Raw genomic sequence first — 22896 nt, forward strand, 5'->3', positions numbered from 1 at the left:
CTAAAAGAAAGACATTTCAGGACTGAATATCTGGATATCCAAGTAGTTTTTTAACCTTTTTTCTGAAAGAAGGGAGAGTCAACAGATAACACTCTAAGCTCATTTTAACTTTCAGTATAAATTATTAAGCCCTAATTACTTTTGCTAAAACTCATGGTAAAATGCAATTTTTAGTTCCATTTTTATATATGTATATAGAAATATATTTAAAAAATCAAATTTCTCCAAGGCAATCTTCATTTAACAAGATATCAAAAGGAAGATAACAAAGAAAGCTTAACTTAGTGGGAGTAATAAGAAATGGCATTAAGCAAGGCCTTCAGATTTGCTAATTCTGTTATATACATCATCCTGTGTGAGCCTCATAGCCACCTTTTGAGCCAACCTCAGTAAGAAACTTGTTCAGTTTCTTCAAATTGGTTTCAAGGGCAGCTAAAGCAGTACTCAGGGGAAAATGTATATCTTTGAGTTCATATATTAACAAATTAGGGAGGGCAGAGGTCAATGATTTGGACCTGCAAATCCAAAAACTTGAAAGCAAACAAATTAAAAAACCCCAGAAGAAAACAAAATTAGAGATCCTAAAAATTAAGGGAGAAATTAATAAAATCGAAAGTGCCAGAACTATTGAACTAATCAATAAGACTAGAAGCTGGTATTTTGAAAAAACAAACAAACAAAATAGACAAAGTACTAGTCAATCTAATAAAAAAGAGGAAAGAAGAAAATCAAATTAGCAGTATCATAGATGAAAAGGGAGAACTCACTTCCAATGAAGAGGAGATTAAAACAATCATTAAAAACTATCATGCCCAATTATATGGCAATAAACACACCAATTTAGGTGAAATGGATGAATATTTACAAAAATATAAATTGCCTAGATTAACAGAAGAAGAAATAGAATTCTTAAATAATCCCATATCAGAAAAAGAAATTGAACATGCCATCAAAAGAACTCTCTAAGAAAAAAATCCCCAGGGCCTGATAGATTCACCAGTGAATTCTATCAAACATTCAAAGAACAGATAATCCCAATACTATACAAACTATTTGACATAATAAGCAAAGAGGGAGTTCTACCAAATTCCTTTTATGACATAAATATGGTACTGATTCCAAAGCTAGGCAGGCCAAAAACAAAGAAAGAAAACTACAAAACAATCTCCTTAATGAACATAGATGTAAAAATCTTAAATAGAATACTAGCAAAAAGACTCCAGCAAGTGATCATGAGGGTTATTCACTTTGATCAGGTGGGATTTATACCAGGGATGCAGGGCTGGTTCAATATTAGGAAAACCATACACATAATTGACCATATCAACAAGCAAACCAACAAAAATCACATGATTATCTCAATAGATACAGAAAAAGCCTTTAATAAAAATACAACACCCATTCCTATTGAAAACACCAGAAAGTATAGGCAGAGAAGGATCCTTCCTAAAAATAATAAACAGTATCTATCTAAAACTATCAGCCAACATAATCTGCAATGGGGATAAACTAGATGCATTCCCAATAAGATCAGGAGTGAAACAAGGATGCCCATTATCACCTCTACTATTTGACATTGTATTAGAAACACTAGCAGTAGCAATTAGAGAAGAAAAAGAAATTGAAGGTATTAAAATTGACAATGAGGAGACCAACCTATCACTCTTTGTGGATGACATGATGGTCTACTTAAAGAAGCCTAGAGAATCAACTAAAAAGCTAGTGGAAATAACCAACAACTTTAGCAAAGTTGCAGGATACAAAATAAACCCACATGAGTCATCAGCTTTTCTATATATCTCCAAGACATCTCAGCAGCAGGAATTAGAAAGAGAAATTCCATTTAAAATCACCCTAGACAATATAAAATACTTAGGAATCTATCTGCCGAGACAAACACAGGAGCTATTTGAACACAGCTACAAAACACTCTCCACACAACTAAAACTAGATTTGAGCAATTGGAACAACATTAACTGCTCATGGGTCTAATGAGTTAACATAATAAAAATGACCATCCTACCCAAATTAATTTACTTATTTAGTGCCATACCCATCGAACTACCAAGAAGCTTTTTTACTGAATTAGAAAAAAAACCATAACGTTCATTTGGAAGAACTAAAGATCAAGGATATCCAAGGAAATAATGAAAAAAAAAATACAAAGGAAGGTGGCCTTGGAGTACCAGATCTCAAACTATACTATAAAGCAGTGGTCATCAAAACAATTTTATACTGACTAAGAGATGGAAAGGAGGATCAGTGGAATAGACTTGGGGTAAGTGACCTCAGCAAGACAGTCTATGACAAACCCAAAGACCCCAGCTTTTGGGACAAAAATCCACTATTTGACAAAAACTGCTGGGAAAATTGGAAGACAGTGTGGGAGAAATTACATTTGGATCAACACCTCCCTACACCAAGATAAACTCAGAATGGGTGAACGACTTGAACATAAAGAAGGAACCTATAAGTAAATTAGGTGAACACAGATTAGTATACATATCAGACCTTTGGGAAGGGAAAGATTTTAAAACCAAGCAAGACTTAGAAAGAACCACGAAATGTAAAATAAATAATTTTGACTACATAAAATTTAAAAGTTTTTGTACAAACAAAACCAATGTAACTAAAATCAGAAGGGAAGCAACAAATTGGGAAACAATCTTCATAACAAAAACCACTGACAAAGGTCTAATTACTTAAATTTATAAAGAGCTAAACCAGTTGCACAAAAAATCAAGCCATTCTCCAATTGAAAAATGGGCAAGAGACATGAATAGGCAGTTTTCTGTCAAAGAAATCAAAGCTATCAATAAGCACATGAAAAAGTGTTCTAAATCTCTTATAATCAGAGAGATGCAAATCAAAACAACTCTGAGGTATCACCTCACACCTACTAGATTGGTCAACATGACAGCAAAGGAAAGTAACGAATGCTGAAGGGGATGTGGCAAAGTCAGGACACTAATTCATTGCTGGTGGAGTTGTGAATTGATCCAGCCATTCTGGAGGGCAATTTGGAACTATGCCCAAAGGGTGAGAAAAGACTGTCTGCCCTTTGATCCAGCCATAGCACTGCTGGGTTTGGACCCCAAAGAGATAATAAGGAAAAAGACTTGTACAAGAATATTCATAGCTGCTCTCTTTGTGGTGGCAAAAAATTGGAAAATGAGGGGATGCCCTTCAATTGCGGAATGGCTGAACAAATTGTGGTATATGTTGGTGATGGAATACTACTGTGCTAAAAGGAATAATAAAGTGGAGGAATTCCATGGAGACTGGAACAACCTCCAGGAAGTGATGCAGAGTGAAAGGAGCAGAACCAGGAGAACATTGTACAGAGACTGAGACACTGTGGTACAATCAAATGTAATGGACTTCTCCATTAGTGGCAATGCAGTGATCCTGAACAACCTGGAGGGATCTATGAGAAAAAACACTGTCCATATTCAGAGGCAAAACTGTGGGAGTAGAAACACAGAAGAAAAACAATTGCTTGATGACATGGGTTGAGGAGGATACGATTGGGGATGTAGACTCTGAATGAACATCCTAGTGCAAATACCAACAATATGGAAATGGATTCTGGTCAAGGACACATGTAATACCCAGTGGAACTGTGCGTCGGCTACAGGAGGGGAGGGAAGGGGGGAAGGGAGGGAAGAATAGAAAATAATTTTTGTAACCAGGGAATAATGTTCGAAATTGACCAAATTAAAAAAAATTTAAAATTAAAAAAAAATTGTTTTTCAAGGGCAGAATTCAAACTCACCAGGTCTTTCTACTGACTCCAAAGCCAAGTGGAATCAAATCAACAAATATTTATAAAGCACCTACTTCATGCCAGGAATTGTGCCAAGAGCTGGGGATACAAGGAAAGACAAGAAACAATCTAGTGGGGACAACAACATGAAAGCAATTGTGTACAGACAAGCTACGGACAAAATAAGTTAGAGGCTATCTCAGCAGGAAAACATTAGTAGGAAGGAAAATTGGGAGAGGCTTCGTGTCCAAGGCAAGGTTTTGGCTGAAACTTTGATGAAGCCAAATGCTGTGAGTTGATGGGTGGAAATTCCAGGCATAGAGCAGGAGAGAGAGAATGTTCTCTGGGAGAAGCAAGGGGACAAGTTGGGAAATTAATGGAAATTCTTTAGAGTTAGAATTGGGAGGCTTTTATAAATACAAGTAGGGAGGGGAGTGAAAAGACTGGGCTCAAAGCTGCTCTGAACTTACCCTTGAGCAATAAACATTTATTAAGCACCTATTGTGCCAAGTGCTGGGGGTACAGAGAGGCAAAAAACAGTTTCTGGATTCAAGAAGATCATGGTCTAACAGTCAACCTACCCCAGGTTAGGTGGTTCATGCATCATCCTTCAGCTACGATCAGACACAAAAGTACCAGAGTCCCTGCTGCCTTAATGACTCAAGGAAGACATCATGTGGACTGGCTCCACTACAAATGGATGCTATCTACACCGGCCTGGGCACACACTTCAGCAAGGTAATCCTGTGATCCAATTCTACCTTGATCACATCCTTGGGGGGCCCATTTAAAGTTGTCTCTTCTGTCCACAATCCCCCTCTCCTCTTCACTCCTCTCCTTTCAGCAGGGACCTCACCTCCTACTTCACTGGGCACAAAGAGACCATTTAGGATGAGCTTCTTTCTCTTCATCTTCTTCACAGTCTCTTCTGGTATGGCCATCTTGAAAGTGGAGATGCTTTTGTTCAGGAAGGCCATTCACACAGTAGGCAGCTGATAAATATCCCCTAACCTCTTTTTGACCATCCCTTCCAGCCCCTGGCCTACAGTTCTTCTCCCTTTCACTTCCAACTCCCAGAAAAAGTGATTGATACTTGTTGCCTCCACTTTTTTTTTCTAACTCACTTGTCATATCCTTGCCATCAGACACTTTTCCTCCAAAGAAACTGCTTTCTCCACTTATCAGAGATTTCATTCAGTAGTTATTTATAAATTGTGCTTCTAACATAAAAAGGAAGAATACAAAAAAATTAAGTGAAATGAACAAAACAAGGAATTCAATAAATTAAGTAGTAATTCTGGGAAACAACTTTTTTACTAGATATAAATGTGATTTTATATTTCATATATTATTCCAAATGGTAATCCATTAATAATGGTATGACTGGATCATCTTTGGGGGTTGATCTAAACCAAATCACTACCACGTTAAAGGAAACTATTTGGAATTTTCTTTTTCAAAACATAAATAATACTTAATCCACTTGGTCTCTATCATCTGAATCCTATACATGTTATAAAACAAAAGAATTGTGAGTGAAATGGATGATTTCATTTCAATTTAACTCAGAAAACACATTTTGGAATGTAACATACATAACAATTTCAGAATTGTTATTTATCTAAATTGTTAACAATTTAGAATTTTAGAATATATGTATAGCTATATTTAAAATATTTTCTTTATGAAACAATTACAAATACAAAACCTGAGGAAAATACCATGAGGTAAGAATGAAATAGATTATCAATTCTATTCTTAATTTTCTTTCATCATAAACCAAAATATCAGTAAATGTTTCATTATATTGGTTTTATGTAACTATAGAAAACTAAATTAAGTTACTTGCCCACACTTAAATTAAGCTGTGGATTTAAGCAAAGGGAATAACAATTTTAATAAGAGCTGGCACATACATAGCACTTTAAAAAGGTTGCAAATTCATTGATAAATAATATTATATTTGAACACAAGCAATGGCACTTAGTTCCAATGTTCTGCAATGGCCTCTCAAAAATCCTCTAGTCCTGCTATCAGTACTAAGGCAAGGAAAAGAGAGGTTTGACCAAAAAAAAAAAGAAAATGTACTTGTTAGTGATGGGCACGCATGAATTTTATCACCTCTTCCACTTTCTTTCAGAATGCCCAAGAATACTCTATGTACATGAACATTTATAAATAATAAAATATTCTTTACAGATTTTTCTATTTTTTAAAAATTCTTTTGTGGCAACATGTTGATGTTAAGTAAGTCTGAGGAATTAGGCTCTATTGCTGCAATCTGGTTATGATAATGGTTAAAAATAAAGCAGAAGAGCTTTTTTAATGATAAAGAGAAAGAGAATTCAAAAAATCCTAGAAGACTTCTCTGAACTGATGTGAGTAGAGAATAATAAGAGCCATTGTTAAGTCTATCTACAATGACACTAATGAAAAGTGAAATACCTTTAGGAGACTTAAGAGTCAAGGCTGATTACAATTCCAGAAAAAACATGACAAAACTCAGTCAGCAGAGAGGAAATGCAGACATGCACAATGAGAGAAACTTTCAGACATGATCAGTGGGTCAATCTGTTTTGCTTTATGATACTCATTCTTTTATTCATTCTCCCAGAGAGTTGTAGGGATGAGTGGATAGGTAGCCACAGGAGGAAAAACAAAAAAAGAACAGAAGGACAATTGAACATTAAAAATATACAGAAGAGATTAGGGAGAGATTAGGTTTGGATCAACACCTCATACCCTACACCAAGATAAACTCAGAATGGGTGAATGACCTGAATATAAAGAAGGAAACTATAAGTAAATTATGTGAACACAGAATAATATTTTAAAACCAAGCAAGACTTAGAAAGAGCCACGAAATGTAAAATGAATAATTTTGACTACATAAAATTAAAAAGTTTTTCTACAAACAAAACCAATGTAACTAAAATCAGAAGGGAAATAACAAACTGGGAAACAATCTTCATAACAAAAACCTCTGACAAAGGTCTAATTACTCAAATTTATAAAAAGCTAAACCAGTTGTACAAAAAATCAAGCCATTCTTCAATTGATAAATGGGCAAGGGACATGAATAGGCAATTTTCTGTCAAAGAAATCAAAGCTATCAATAAGCACATGAAAAAGTGTTCTAAATCTCTTATAATCAAGAGAGATGTAAATCAAAACAACTCTGAGGTATCACCTCATGCCTAGTCGATTGGCTAACATGACAGCAATGGAAAGTAACGAATACTGGAGGGGATGTGGCAAAGTGGGGACACTAATTCATTGCTGGTGGAGTTGTGAATTGATCCAGCCATTCTGGAGGGCAATTTGGAACTATGCCCAAAGGGTGAGAAAAGACTGTCTGCCCTTTGATCCAGCCATAGCACTGCTGGGTTTGGACCCCAAAGAGATAATAAGGAAAAAGACTTGTACAAGAATATTCATGGCTGCGCTCTTTGTGGTGGCCAAAAATTTGGAAAATGAGGGGATGCCCATCAATTGGGGAATGGCTGAACACATTGTGGTGTCTGTTGGTGATGGAATACTATTGTGCTCAAAGGAGCAATGAATGGAGGAATTCCATGTGAACTGGAATGACCTCCAGGAACTGATGCAGAGTGAGAGGAGCAGAACCAGGAGAACATTATACAGAGACTGATAACACTGTGGTACAATCGAATGTAATGAACTTCTCCATTAGTGTCAATGCAGTGCCCCTGAACAACTTGGAGGAATCTTCAAGAAAGCCCACTATCCACATTCATAGGAAATACAGTGGGAGTAGAAACACCAAAGAAAAACAGCTGCTTGAATACATGGGTCGAGGGGATATGGCGGGGGATGGAGACTCTAAATGAACATCTTAGTGCAACATCAACAACATGGAAATGGGTTCTGATCAAGGACACAAGTAATACCCAATGAAATTGCTCAGCTGTGGCAAAATGAGGCAGAAAGAAGCAAGGCAATGTTGGTACTACTATTAAATTTAACATACTTTAAAAAATTAAGATTTCCTCAAGGAGATTTATGGTTTCTTATGTAATACTTTTTTCCTGTTCTTTGTGGAAATGTTCATATTTGTTGATTAAATTCATAATAAAAAAGAAAACTTCTATTTAAAAAGGCCTCATAAAACAGGATTACAAATATTAGAATTACTCTCCCACTTGGTGGGTCTATGAATTGGAGACATCCTTCTATAGCTCCTACAACTCTCTTGGGCAACACAGACATTAATGACAACTCTGAAATGGAAGGACACAAGTCAAAATAGCCATGGGGTAGAAGTGAAGAATTCCAAGTCTTTCTATACTTTGGTGGAAATATATGATATCTAACTAACCTTCAGTTCTTATGCTATCAGAACTTCAAAATCAATAGGAAAAGGGAAGCTGGATGGCTCAGTGAAATCAGAGGCAGGTCTAGAAAGGGAAGGTCCTGGGTCCAAGTCACTTAACTCCCATTACCTAGTCCATACCACTTCTAATTTGGAACCAATATTTAGAACTGATTCCAAGATGGATGGTAAGGGTTTGAAATAAGTCAATAAGAAGAGACTCCTAAATCTCCCATCTTACTTTAACAGCTATTGGATAATGCATAACTGATTTTGCTCAATATTCATCCATGGCAAGCTTAGCCAATGAGAATACACTCCAACAAGCCAGAAAATACAAAGCTGGCGGAAGTACAAAAACTCGGGTCTTAGATGAGAATCTGGGTTAAAAATAATTGTAAATGTCTAGAGTAACAGGCCAAGCAAGATAAGACAAAAATATAAGGACACAAATGATATCCTATGCTATGGTACAACTAGAGCTTCTTTTAAAAGAATTTATCCTGAACAGCTAGTGAACACCAGACCTGGAATAAGGAAAACCTGAGCTCAAAATGTGCTTCAGACCCTTAGCTATACTATCCTGGGCAGGTCACTTAATTTCTCTTTGCCTCAATTCCCCCATCTGTAAAATGGGGATAATAATAACATGTGAGGAACAAATGAAATGATAGTTGTAAATCGTTCAGCCCAATGCCTGGCACATAGTAAGCACTATATAAATGTTGGCTATCATCATCAACATCATCATCATCATCATCATCAATTTCTTACTATGTATTTTTTATATTTCAATTTATTTGAGATCAAATGAGAATCATTATAAGGTAGTTACTGATAAACAAAAAGCATTATGTAAATGTTAGCTATTTTTATTATCACTTGTCTCTTACTATTATTTAAACATTTCAACTCATGTATGTTTTGCTGTTTTTCAGTCATATCCATCATGTCCAAGTCTTTGTGACCCCATTTGGGGTCCTTTTGGCAAAGATACTAGAGTGCTTTCCATTGGAAACTGACACAAGTAAAGTTAAGTGACTTTCCCAGGATCACAGAGCTATTAAGTGTCTGAGGCTGGATTTGAATTTATGGAGATGAGTCTTCCCAGCATTCTACCCACTGGGCCACCTAATTGTCCTATATATATCTTCCTTATTTAAAAGTAATCACTTTTAAAGGCAGTAAATTTAATGTGTATTTATTTGTAAAATAACATGAATCCCAAAATGTTAGTCCTCATCTGTTCCAGAAGGAAAGACGCACTGTGTGTGTCTAGAGGAGGTGGCAGAAGAAGGATGCTATGGCCCAAATTCTCTACAGCAATTATTATGCTGGGAGGAAGAGAGCACTTGCTTGGGTGTGGGGTGGGGAAGAAGTTAGGTTCAAGTAAAGACTGAAGAAGGGAAACAGAAAGATAAAGGCAACCAACTGGAGGTCTAGGTAGGAAGTCACGAAATTTGTCAAGAGGGAAGAGTTCCAAGGCTTACAAAGAGGGCTACATTCAAAAAGGTAAGAATTCACCATGAGCAACAGGTTGGGGGAAACATGGCATACTGACATATTGGCAAACATATTAACAGTTTTTTCCATAGAAGGGATCCCCCTAAAATAGAATCTTTTATCACAAAGCCTTAGTACACTTTTCTTTACTCAACTGAAGCTATGAACCTAAACACGATTCATCTACCAAGTCTTTCATCAAATAGGAGTCATGCAAAGGGAGAAATCATTTCATGGCATTTCACAAGCCCCTGGCTCTCCCAACCTATCAATTAGTAGAGACATTCCCATCTCGGGATTCAGAGCTGGGTTTATTTCTTATCTTCCTATTAAGACTTGTAAGCTCTATGACAGTAAAAATTAAGCCTTGTCTAAATTTTATATTTCCAATAATGATCATCTTCTAATTCAAACCTCTAATTTTTCTTTTTGTTTTTAGCTGAATGTTGTTATTTAAATATAACAATTTTTACTTCTTATTAGTAGTGTGTTATTTAGAATGTGTACCCTGGACTGTATACATTTCCCATAATTCCCTTATCCCTTTCTGTGTATGTGTGTCATTTTACTTTGATTGAGGTTTTAGTTTTGGTTTTGGCCACAAAGGCTCTCGCTCTCCCAGGCTAGTTCTGGCTGAATGTACATGGAGGTAGGGAATAGCTGGCTCGGTTTCTCTGGCTTTTACTTTCCCTTTGCTCTAAGTTGATTTCAATTAATATATTTAAATATAATACTTGGAGTATTGAATAGTAATTTAAATCTTTACAATATGCAATAGGTTTCAATATTAGGGTTTCAAAGATTAAGTTACTTGGCAGCATCTTTCAAATGGAAGCTTTTTTAGTATTCATATAATCTTAGTTTAAAATACTGAATTCTTTATTTTTTTCTGAATCTACAGGTTTCTTTCAGATGTGATTGAGGAAAGTGAGATGTGACAAACAGGATAAATTTTAATAGTTCAGTATTAATTGAATGAAAACTTGATCTAAGAAAATATGCTGAAAGTTCTATAAAAGTTTTCCTTTTCTGTCAATCTAAACCATAGATATGAAAATGACACAAGATGATTTTCCTAAAAAAATATACTTGCATATTTATAAAGAGATACTAGATTAGGGGCTGGGAGGGAGGGAGAGAGAAGAGAAAAGAGGGAGGGGGGAGGAAAGAAAGGGAGAAAGACAGACAGACAGAGAGACAAAGAGAGAGAGAGAGAGAGAGAGAGAGAGAGAGAGAGAGAGAGAGAGAGAGAGAGAGAGACAGAGACAGAGAGAGAGAGAGAGAGAGAGAGAGAGAGAGAGAGAGAGAGAGAGAGAGAGAGAGAGAGAGAGAGAGAGCGCATTTGAAGCATGAGGGACCACCAATGTAAAAGAAAAGTCAAGAAATGGAGTATCATGTATAAGGAAGAGTCTATAAGGATTAAGAAAGCTTCAGAGAGGGAGAGCTGGGTAGCTCAGTGGATTGAGGACCAGGCCTAGAGACAGAAGGTCATAGGTTCAAATCTGGCCTCTGACACTTCCTAGCTATGTGACCTTGGGCAAGTTACTTAACTCTCATTGTCTAGCCTGTACCACTCTTCTATCTTGGAACACAGTATTGATTCTAAGATGAAAAGTAAGGGTTTAAAAAAAGAAACAAAGAAAGCTTCACAGGTAAAATCTGATCCTTGAAGATAACAGGATGACAAATGAAAAGAAAAAAAGCAAAATTCAAAAAGGCCTACTGTCCTTTTTTGAGTCTCTTTAGCTTATTAAAGGATGGTGCTAGTGGTAACCAAGGTGACAGAGGATGCTTAGAATCACACAGGTTTAACAAAGTTTATAAAAATTAAGCTGCTGGCATTCTAAATGTGAAATTCATGTCTAGGGATCTCTAAGTAGACACACTACTGGGAAAATTGAACAGTATCAATCTTGACATTTTTGTTGAAAACAAAACCAAAATCAAGAAGGAAGTCACAGCTAAGTAAAAGAATGGCTCATAGGCTTTCCTTGAAAAGGAAAATGTAGGAAGGGTTTGGAATTGGTTACATTATGTGTAGAAAGGCAACTAGAAACATCATTTCATGGGATATTTGGTCGTCTGACATTTCAGTGTTCATGAGAAGTATTCATAAAACTAAGATAATGAAAATAATGGAAGTTTATGCACCAACACTTGTTACAGGAAGAAAATGAAGAGAAATTCTATGAAAAACTTCATGAACATATTAGAACAAAATTTTATCAACATATTTTGATGTTCAGTGACTTCAAAGCAAAGCAGAGGATGGAAAGAGGGTGGAAAAGATGGTAGGAAATATGACCTAGGATAAGCAATGAGGGAAGTTAAAGGTATGTAATCATCATAATTCTTAGCAGATTTTCAAATGACATGAAAACTTAGAAAGGGCTAATTAGATTCTAGAAGATGGAATCCAAAAAATATCTCGACAGGCAAAGTATGATATTCTGCTCAATCTAATAAAATTAAATTCCTATGCTTGTGTTGGAAAAAAATCAACTCCCCCCAAGTATAAGATTATTATGGTAGATGGTACCGTTATACAGTTAGTCAACAAGCATTTCATTAAGCATTTACTATGTGCTGCAGTAGTAAAACAAAGAAAGGCAAAAACATGCCCTAAGAGGAGGTTTAATGTTGGGGACAACAGGAAAATAACTAAACACAAACACACACACACACACACACACACACACACACAGAGGCACACACGCACACAAAGACCATGGTGTAAATGGGAAGTAATTTCAGAAGAAAGGTGCTAGTATCTGGGGCTGGGAAAGACCTACTGAAAAAACTGATGTGAGCTGAATCTTATAGGAAGTAAAGGAATACAGTAAAGAGAGGGGAAGAAAAGCATTCCAGGCACAGAAGATAGCCAGCAAACAACACACAGTTGGGAGACAGAATGGTCCCATGAGGAATGGCGAGCAGCTGGACCAGAGAGGAAGTAGAGAGGAATAAAGCACAGGAAAACTTCAAAGGGAAGAAGGAGATAGAACAGGAAGCTGTTGGAATTAACTAAATGGGGGAGGGAAGTAACCCTGTGAAACCTGGACATCCGGAAAGTCTCCTTGGCAGCTAAGGGGAGGATGGATTGGTGTGACGAAACTTGAAGTAGGTAATTCAAGTGTCTGGGCAAGAGGCAATGAGGACATGTACTAGCACGGGAGCCAGATGAATGGAGAGAACAGGGCATAAAGGAGAATTGTAGAGAAGGGAGAAAGATGAGATGTGACAAACAATTAGATATGTGGGGTGAATAAATGAAGCCCTGAGGAAGACATCAAGGTTGAAATCCTGGGTGACTGGACTACCCTTAACAGTAACAGGAAAGTCGAGAATAAGGGGCAGCAAATAGCATTTGAGACATGATCGTTTTGAGATGTCTGTGGGAAATTCAGTTCCAAATGCCCAAAATATAAGAGGTGGTGTGGGGCTGAAGCTTAGGAGAGAAATTAGTGCTAGATATACTGATCTAGGAATCATTTGCAGAGACGATAACTGAACCAGTGGGAGTTTCTGTGATCACCAAGAAGAAAGTATAGAGAGAAAAGAGGAGTCAGGATAGAGCCTTTGAAGGGTGCCTATACTTAGTGGGCATAACCCAGTTGAAAATACAGCAAAGGGAACTGAGAAAGAGGAAAACCAGAAGAAAATAATGTCATGAAAACCTGGAAAGGAGTTAATATCCAAGAAGAGATGGAGATCAATAGTAGCAAAGTCCAAAAAAAGCCACTTCAGTGGAAGAATTCATGAAAGGAGATGCAGCTTCCTCTGCTGGTCAGACCACATCTGCAGTATTGTACATAGGTTTGTGCACTGAGTTTAAAAGACACTGAGAAGCTGGAAAGCATTCAGAGAATCAGGAGGGTGATGGGCTTCACGTCCATGTCATATGAGGATCAGCTGAAGAATCTAAGGATGCTCATTTATGTCTTCTCCATAAATCACCTGAGTGCAGGGACTGTAGCCATGAAAAATTAATTCCCTGGTGGGGTAGAAAACTGGGGTAGGTTTGAGGTCCAAGATTGAAATTACAGAAGATCTTAAAGAGAAGAAAACTCCAAGCATCAGGGTAGCTAGATAGCTCAGTGAATTGAGAAGCAAGTCTGGAGAGATAAAGTCCTTGGTTCAAATTTGGCTTCAGACATTTCCTAACCTTGTATCCCTGGGCAAGACACTTAACCCCAACAGCCCTTATTGTGTTTCTTCCTTGGAACCACTATTAGTATCGATTCTAAGACAGAAAATAAAGGTTTAAAAAAAACTGAGCAGACACACACATATCAATAGGAAAGCTTTTAATAATAAAAAGTGAAGACAATCCCCAGGACATCTAAATAAGTCCAAATGTATATGAATAAATGCTTCAAAACAAGGGAAAATTAATCAAAAGCTGATAAATCAGAGAGAGAATTCCTATGGGTTCCTAAAAGAGCATAGAACCATAGCAGGATGCTCTCAAATGGTTCAAGAGAGAAACAAAAATCATGAAAGCAAAATTAAAAACCTACACAGCAGAAAGGATTGAAAAAAACAGGCAAACTTGAATCCCTGGGGACAAGGTTCTCCAAAGAAACAAGGAGAAAATAACTAATTGGGAATACAAAAACACAGAAGTTAAGGATAATCTGACAGAAGAGAAGGAAAAAATCAGTTTAAAAATAAACAAAACACAATCTCTATACAAATAAAACACACTGATCTCAAGTCCAGAGACATCTTTAGGATCATAGGTCTCTCAGAAGAACACGATAAATCCAAAAACCTCATCACTTACACCATAGTAAAAAAGAATACATGAAAACTGCCCAGAAATTATAAACAGAAAACAAAGTCAGAAGACTACACTGATAACCTTCAGAAAATTCTTGAATGTTGATTTACGTGTATGTGGTTTTACCCACTAAAATATATGATATGATCTCTAACAACAGGGATTGCTTTTTCTTACTAATTCCAGAGCTCTGCACTGTGCCTGGCACATAGAAAGTGCTGCTTGTGAATTGAATCATTCAAGTATCCATTGAGATAAGATCATAAATCCATTCGGAGTACCATTTCATTTATTACATTTCATATGTAATGAATGTTTTTTAGTGAGACATGAACATTTTTCTTTATATTACATGGCATTTTTAAAGAGCAATGAATTGGACATTCTGTCCATAATAGATACAAAAATCATTATCACTTACCATTCATATTAGGTTCAATAGAAGGAAGTCAAGAAACAAGCAATTTACTGCATCATTTTTTGAAAAGCAACAAGTCATGAAATATGAAAGGAACTGAGAAAAATGTGGCCATGGAGACAGATGTGAGTTTCAAAACTGGTCATCTCAGTGGATAACAAGAAAACTATCATAAATGAATGCAATCTCTTAGAAGGAAAACTTGCAAGATCATCACATCAGACTGAATTAAATGTTTGAGAAGTGTTTGTAGTGTGCTGACAGATGATGTGTAATAAAGTCAGCAAAATATGCAATGAAATCAATGTTCTCACAATGGTTTATAAACTTTAAGCCATGGCTAAGTAAGAATCTATTTTAGGGGGCAGCTAGGTGGCATAGCAGATAGAACCAGGCCTAGAGATGTGAAGGTTCCTAACTCTGTGACCCTGGGCAAGTCACTTAACCCCCAATGCCCAGCCCTTACTGCTCTTTTGCCTTAGAACCAATATATAGTATTGTAGCAGTCCAGCCCATAGGTATTATGGAGAGACAAGGATTGTGAGTGAGCACATGGCTATCCTGCGTATGGCAAAGAGCTCTATTCCCAGCGTGGCTGAAGTTTAGGCCTGAAACCTTGCTTTCCTTTGTCTCACTCTCCCGAGGATAATAACCCCACCTTCACCTTGTCATAAGTTGCAATTATCCAATGGCAAGACGCCAGGTAACTCATCCATATGTATTGAGGTATCATGTAACTGATCAATATGTATTGAGCTCATTTGTATATCAAAGAGAATAAATTTGGGAGACACAGACAGCCCGCCCACTTGGAGGACACCAACAGGTTTGCGAAGGAGCCCCTTCTCCCCTTTCTCTCTCCTCTCTATCTTTCTCCCTGAGGCCTGGTCTTTAGGCCAGGCCTGGCTTCCTTCCTCTCTCTCTTTCCTCGAATGCTAATACCTAGCATTATCTACCTCCTTTAGTTTCTGATCTCCTTTCCTACTGAGCTAGCATTATCCTCTGTTAAATTGAGTGCAGTGTTAAATTGAGATCATTGGGTGGGATAGCCTGGATAGTAATACCCAGTGGTCGGAGAAGGCTGTGGCTCCCGAAAGATAATAATTGATTACTGACTCGATTATTTACATCTCTAAAGTCGGCTCGTTCACGCCCTTCGCAGGATCTAAAACTTCTATCCTGTTTCTATCTTCTCTCCTTGCAACCTCTCGCGGGCCGGGAGGTTGTAAGTATTGATTCTAAAATGGAAGAAAATTTGAAAAACAAAATAATCTATGTAGATTTCTTAAAACAACATTGTTATCTGGAGAACTTGAGCACAATAATTTGAAAATAATTATGTTATTTTGAGTAAAAAGTAATATTGAGTAAACTAGTATGTTTTTCAAGTCTAATTTCAAAAAGTAAGCAACTATATTTCTTCTCTAAAACAGATATCAAAATGTGTCATTGCTTTCCCAAATAATTTATCAGTCCCTAAAGACTCCGACATCCAGTAGCTCTCCCAGAATGAAAATCACTTGCAAGACAAAAAAAAAAATTCAATATTCTTAGTGCTGCATAAAAATTCATCGTCATATCATTGTAAAGAATACTGCATTGTTCCAATTAATTATAAGTTATATATTTTTATAAAAACATAACTTAAGGTTTAAAATGATGATGACATAATAAATAAAAGTAAAATTACAGATAAGTAAAAGAGATATGTGAGATGACCAGTGAGAAAAACCGACACACTCCCAAAGCTAAGAAGCACTCTCTTCAGACTTCCCCCAACTCCAACACCTCACATTGCTCCTGAAGCCTTTCCTCCCAATTCTAAGACCTAGGCGTCCCCTCAAAAGACTTATCCTCATTCTAATAAGCCCCTAAACTGATGAATCTACTGTTATTTAGTGCTTAAGAATTCCCAGACAACTCTATCTACCTCCAAAGCAAGAACTTAAGTCAGATGAATGTGGATGAAAGCATGGATCTTTCACATCAGTATATTTATGGTTTTATTGGGGGGTTTTAGTTTTATGAGTGTGCTCTTATAACAATAACCAAGATGGAAGTGGGTTTTGAATGATAATACATGTAGGGCCCAGATCAAATTGCTTACCATTGCCGAGTGAGGGGAGGGAAGGAGACTATTTGGATCTTATAGTTTTGGAAAACCAATGTTAAAAATTATTACATGTAATTGAGAAAATAAAATATCCTTGAATTAAATTAAAAAAAGAATTCCCAAAGGAAACCCCAAAGTATGCATTATAGTTCCCATTTACAAAATGAAAGAATTAAACCAAAAAAAAAAGGGCTGGTAATTTGTTCAATATCCCCAGAAAATGAAGGAGACCACCCTGGTTTTCAGACCTTTCAAGTTCCTCCCTAGAGTTTCATCCATCAGATCCTAATGCCCATTCTCTTCCCTCCAAGTAGTCCTTGATGCCTATTTCTAAAAATGTAGTGCCACTAAACTGTACTTCAGTGATAAGTGACATAATGACTTTACTATGAATGACAATAACATTTAAAAGGTCTCCCTCATAATATCAAAAATCTTCTGGAGACTAATGAACAGGCTTTCTCTGATAACTCTCCAATTTGATCCCCTTTTTCTCTTCCATTTCCTGTACTCAAGTTGGCACTGAGATACTATCCAACACAACATGTTACTTGTCAGAAGGCCCTTTAAACACTATCCCCAACAAACAAGCCATCCAGGCTTTAGATAAAGACGTCCAATAAATGGTGAATGTTATTACCCCTGGAGTAGCCAATGCCATTTTTCAATAGCTTCAAATGTCCATAAAGTTTCCCTTATGTAAATGTGAAATCTATCTTTGATCTCTACCTATTGTGAGTAATTAGATTGAAACAAGTTGTAAAAAATGGATTTGAACTCTGGACTTCAATCGCCACAATTCCTTGGTCCACTTCCCCAAAATGCTTTGTAATCTCACTGAATTCTCACGTGGGCCAAGATCGAGAAGGTATTTAACCTGATTGCAAAAGCTTTTGGGTCTCTTTTGGACTTCCGGTTTGGAGCAGATGTGGTTCTTTCATGATGTGAGATTATTTTGTCTAGGCCTCTCTGGCCTAGGCAGGTGTTTCTTATCCTGTATTTTCTTTAATCCTAAAATATAATACTCCTTGCAGAGAGAAACTAATTCCTACCTGCCTCAGTTTCCCTACATTTTAATCTTTACAAAGTCTACTTTCTTTTATACAAGAGCCCTTCAGAAATCTGGGGGGCACCAGCGTGCACAGAGGACTCACGTGCAAATGCAACCTCAGGCACTTCTAGCTGTGTGACTCTGCGGTTTGCTTCAGTTTCCTCATCTATGACGCCTGCCTCCCAGGGTTGTTGTGATGATCAAATGGGATAATCCTTGTGAAGAGCTGTGTATCTTAAAAATTCTCAGACCCTACTTCATAAGATTTGGTTAAGACCATTCCCCATTTTAAACAATGAAGGAACTTAGATCAGGAATATGAGACCTCTACTCCACCCCTACTTAAGCCTGCTATAGGGGAAGACACTCTGTGCTGAACAATGAAAAATACTTAAACCCATACTTATAGTAAGGTTTAAGTTCTTAAGCTGTGCCTATTTTTAGATCTAATACAAAAGGGTGCTAAGTACCTATAAAGGTCAGGCAACTTGTGAACTTGCAAAAGGCAAAGAGGTGAGAACTTACTCAGGCATGAATTACTCAAAAGTTTAGCCCTCTTAGGTGTGAATTAAGAATGGTCTGTCCTTTGGAAAACGTCTACTGTGATTGGTAGATGTGAGAACTTAGGGGAGGTGACATAGGAGAAAATTCCCTTTAAAAGGAAAGGAAAAGCTGCCTTGGAGGACAGTCTCAGAGGAACTCTCTCTGGAGATGGCAGCTGGCCAAAGCTGAACTGGTGTCTCTCTGAACACTAAAATCCTTGCTTGGAAAAATCTTGTAGTGAGTGGATAAAAGACTGACTGATCTCTCTCTTAGGACTTGGGCCTGGGCTGGCCTGGGCTGGCCTGAGCCAGCCTATCATTTTTCTCTATTTTTCCTTTTTTTTCTCTCTCTCCCTTTCTTTAATTCCTCATTTGTATTAATTAAAATCTCCATAAAACCCAGTTGACTTGGGTATATTTCATATTTGGGAATTTTTCCCTGGCAACCACTTTATATTTGATTTAAAAACAAGATATTATCTTAAAAAACATATTTTCTGACGTCACAATTTAAGCCATCCTCTCTTTTATCTGCCACAGTTTACAACTCCCACTATTTTAATCATTACAGAGCCCAGCACAGAAGTTGTAGAATTGAGATCTGAAGAAAGCTTTCCTATATTCCTTTCAGCAGAGAAGCTTCCCCTGGAGTTCCAGAGAGCCCTCTTCCCCCTCTTCTGCTGCTGCCTGGCGCTCCCAGCCCTCCCTAAACTGGCCTACTCTTCTGACAGTGGCCTGTGGGCTGTTCCACAAACAAGACCCTCTGTCTCTTGGCGCCGGACAAGGGATGCTCTCCTGCCTTGGCTCTCACGACCGCCTTCGCTGGCTCCCTTTAAGTCCCCATGAAAATCCCACCTTCTCCAGAGCACCTTCCCCAAGCCCCCCATTTCCAGGGCTTTCCCTCTCTTACTTATCTCATGCCCTAACTTGCCGTTTGTCCCCACTATGACTTGTTTGCCTGTTGTCTCTCCCTCTGGAGGAGAAGCTCCGTGAGGGCAGGGACTGTCTTCTGCCTCAGCCCAGAGTCTGGCAGGGAGCAGGCTGAGCAAGACAACGCACCAGGGGGTTCTTGGAACCCTGGGGACGGAGGCAGCCTCCAAAACTCTGGAGTGGCTCCAACCCAGATTCAAATGTCATTTGGAGAAGCCCTCTCTGTGTGACCCTGGACCAGTCACTTATCGTCCCCCCCCCCCCCAGCTGTCTTGCCTTTACCTTCTCTTGCCTTGGAACCCATACACAGAAGTGATTCTGGAAGTACCTGACAAAGAATGGACACCACCCACTGTAAAAAGGAGCTCCCTGCGGCCTCCTGCACCGCCCTGTTGAGGCCGGACGCTTTGCCTCTCTTGGAGCGCCGCCTCCTTCTTTTTCTGCAGAGCCTCTAGCCAGGCTCCCCAAGCCGGTCACAGGCTGCAAGACTTTGGGTTGGTTCCCATGAGATTCTACCTCCCCGCAGGAATGGAGGCCAGGCCGCTGTCATCCAGTTGGCTACCAGCCAGGATCCAAAGAGCCTGCTCTTGTCTCCCCTCCCGGCTGGCATCCCCCCCCCCCCCCCCGAGCTCTGGGCTACCCCAGCTCCTGCTGCTCTGCTTTGCCTCATCTTGAATCAGTGACGCAGCCTTTATGGCCTTTTCCATGGTACTTGTGTCCTAGCTCAGGCACCCTCTGTGCTGCTCCTTCCTCACTGGGGGGTCCCCTGCACACGTGACACATGTGACACACATGACACACGTGACACAGAAACCTGGACACGAGTTATTGCTACAAATGCAAACAGTGAGGAGCTGGCGCCGAGTCTAGAGGCTCACCCCCTGCAGCCCTCGTATCACCCCGACACCGCAGGATGGCCGAAGCTTTCATCCGTCCTTAAACCACTCACCATCCTCTCCCGAAGGACAGCGCTGGCCCCAGCCTTGTCCCAAGCTAAGGAGATCCTCCTGGGGCTCTCCCAGCCCCTGCAGACAGAGAATGAAGGGAGGCTGGCCGGTGGCTCCTCAGAAGTGACCCTGGCTCTCTCTTCAGGGATCCCCGCCTTCTTTAGCCATCATTGGGAATGTTCCCTGGAAGCCATCGGGCCCCCCTGGCCTGGGTGTGTGTGTGTGTGCATGTGTGTGTGTGCGTGTGTGTGCATGCGTGTGTGCAAAACCCAGGCCTTCTGCCCTCGTCCAATGAACCAGAGGATGGAGTTCCTCTGGACCAGGGCTCTGATTGGCCCCAGACCCTCCTCTTCCCTCTTGCCCCTTGGCACTTAGCCACCTGGCCTTCTCCAGGGGCCGTGACGAAGAGCTCTGAAGCTCAGAATAGCCTGCAGCGCAGCCAGGCCCAGAGCCCTTCTCCTTCTGCTTCTTACACAGATGCCAGTGTAAACCGACTGCTGAAAACAAGCCCTTCCTGGACTCGAGCCTGTCCACGTGAACCGCCTGCCTGGGCTCCCTCCCTCCTGCCTCACGGATCGCTCTGGGCACCAGCCCCCCGAAGGCAGGGATTGAAGACGCCTCAGAATCTCGTGTCAAGTGGAGGGAAGGGAGGGGAACAGGCCCTGCTGGTTCACTGCCCTGCTGGCACTGGGCCGAGCTAGCACTTGCATTCTCACAACCATCCTGTGCCTCTGTGGGCAGCGAGGTGGCTCGGAGGATAGGGCTGGGCCTAGAGTCAGCAAGACCTGAGCTCAAATGCCACCTCCCACTAATTTCAAATATTACAATTTTTACAGTTTGGCTGACCAGTTAAGGTTTAACAAGTCCCCACAAAAATTTCCTGAATTTTATTGCCTCTTACTCTACTTCCTCCTCACTCAGTCAGTCCTTTTAATAGCTAACTCGGGTTAAAGACACAATTGCTAGAACAGGTGAGTATAAAACACTTTTTCTCTCTTCTCTTTTCTCCTTAAGTTAAATAGGAATCAGCAGATTTTTCTTTTTACCCTTAAGGGGACAGCTGGGTGGCTCAGTGGATTGAGAGCTAGGCCTAGAAATGGAAGGTCCTAGGTTCAAAATCTGACCTCAGATACTTCCCAGCTGTGTGACTCTGATAGCTATATAGATAGCTAAATCTAATTAGCTGACCCTTGTTGATTAGCAGCAAGGAAATTCTGGGAAAAAGAGCCCTTGCTTCGATCTCTCACAACAAAAACAGCTAGACCACCAGAGTAAAGGTAGTGAGCCAACGTAAAGCCCATTTTCCTACTTTCCAGCCTCTCTAGTTTAAAAAAAAAAAAGCTTTGCTCAAGGAGAATAGCACGTGGTCCTAGCAGTTTTAGCCTGAAGGCTAAAGAAGGATTGATTGGGGACTTCCGGTCAAGATGGCGGCTTAGAGAAAGCTAAAGTTCAGATCTCGGGAAACCCTTCCCTACCGAACTCAAACTATATGCTCCTAAGGCACTGAAATTCAAAACAAACAACAGCATAGACCCTGGGAATCCTCCTCCTGGACCTGGACCTGGATCAAAATGTACGCCCCCCCCCCAAAAGCCATAACATGAGATCACTCAGACCTAAGGGGTACGCAGAAGGAAGGTCCCAGGACCCATCCCCCCAACCCAGAGAGCTGAGTCCGAGGCAGCAGAGGGAACCTGAGATCCTCAGAGCCAGCTATCCTGAAGGCCTCTTCCTGAAAACAACCTGACCCAGTTGAGGGGGCACCCAGACAACAGGGAAATAGAGAGAGAGGGGGAGCCTGTAACCCCCTGACCAGATCCTTCCATCTGAGTCTCACCGAAGGTCCCTGCCTCAGGGCATACTCAGTCCGAGGTTAATCCTATCAGGAGCCTTCTGTGTTCCAGGCAGCCACAGCCCCCCCGCACCCCTCAGAGAGCAGGGTCGTCTGAAACAACAGCAACCCTCAGGGCTGACAAAAGGGCCTCAGAGCTGAAGGCCTCATCCTGAAAACAACCTGACCCAGTCGCGGGGGCACCCAGACAGCAGGGAAACAGAAAGAGACAGGGGAGCCTGCAGCCCCCTGGCCGGATCCTTCCATCCGAGTCTCAAGGTCCCTGCCTCAAAGCATACTCAGTTCAACCCAGAGAAAGTTAATCTTATCAGGAGCCCTCAGAGTTCCGGGAAGCCACGGCCCCTCCCACCTCAGAGTGTGGGCTCTCCTGGCCAGCTAAGGCACAGAAACGAACACCCCGAGGAAAGGGCCGAGCCAGGCTCAGAGCATGGAAGTAAGGCAACAGAGAAGCATCGGGAGGGAACTGAGGAGGGCAGTAACATGGAAACACCAACAAATCCTGGCTTCCCTGGGAAGACAGAACAACAACTGCATAGAACGGACAATCTGCCTAGGGCTAAAACCTCTGAACACCAGACAGAGATAAGAAAAGCTAGTCCTCCCCACTCAGATAGAGATGCAAACTCCACAGAAGCACAAAACCCCAAAATTCCAAAAA

General features: G+C 39.9%; 1 protein-coding gene across 12 annotated transcripts in view; it reads right to left on the reverse strand.

Moving 5' to 3' along the window:
• The window catches only part of CFAP20DC (CFAP20 domain containing), a 291242-nt gene that overhangs the window by 157985 nt on the left and 110361 nt on the right, over nt 1-22896 (reverse strand). The window contains exon 2 of one of the 12 annotated variants that reach the window (XM_007499986.3): nt 4891-4986. The exons of 10 other annotated variants lie outside the window; for them this stretch is intronic. The gene's annotated coding sequence lies outside the window, so the exon portion shown is untranslated. Of the gene's footprint in view, nt 1-4890; nt 4987-20388; nt 20408-22896 lie in introns of those variants that run through there. One more of the 12 variants, XM_007499985.3, reaches the window with a different exon arrangement.

This window comes from Monodelphis domestica, chromosome 7 (assembly GCF_027887165.1).
Source record: "Monodelphis domestica isolate mMonDom1 chromosome 7, mMonDom1.pri, whole genome shotgun sequence".
NCBI classification, from domain to species: domain Eukaryota; kingdom Metazoa; phylum Chordata; class Mammalia; order Didelphimorphia; family Didelphidae; genus Monodelphis; species Monodelphis domestica.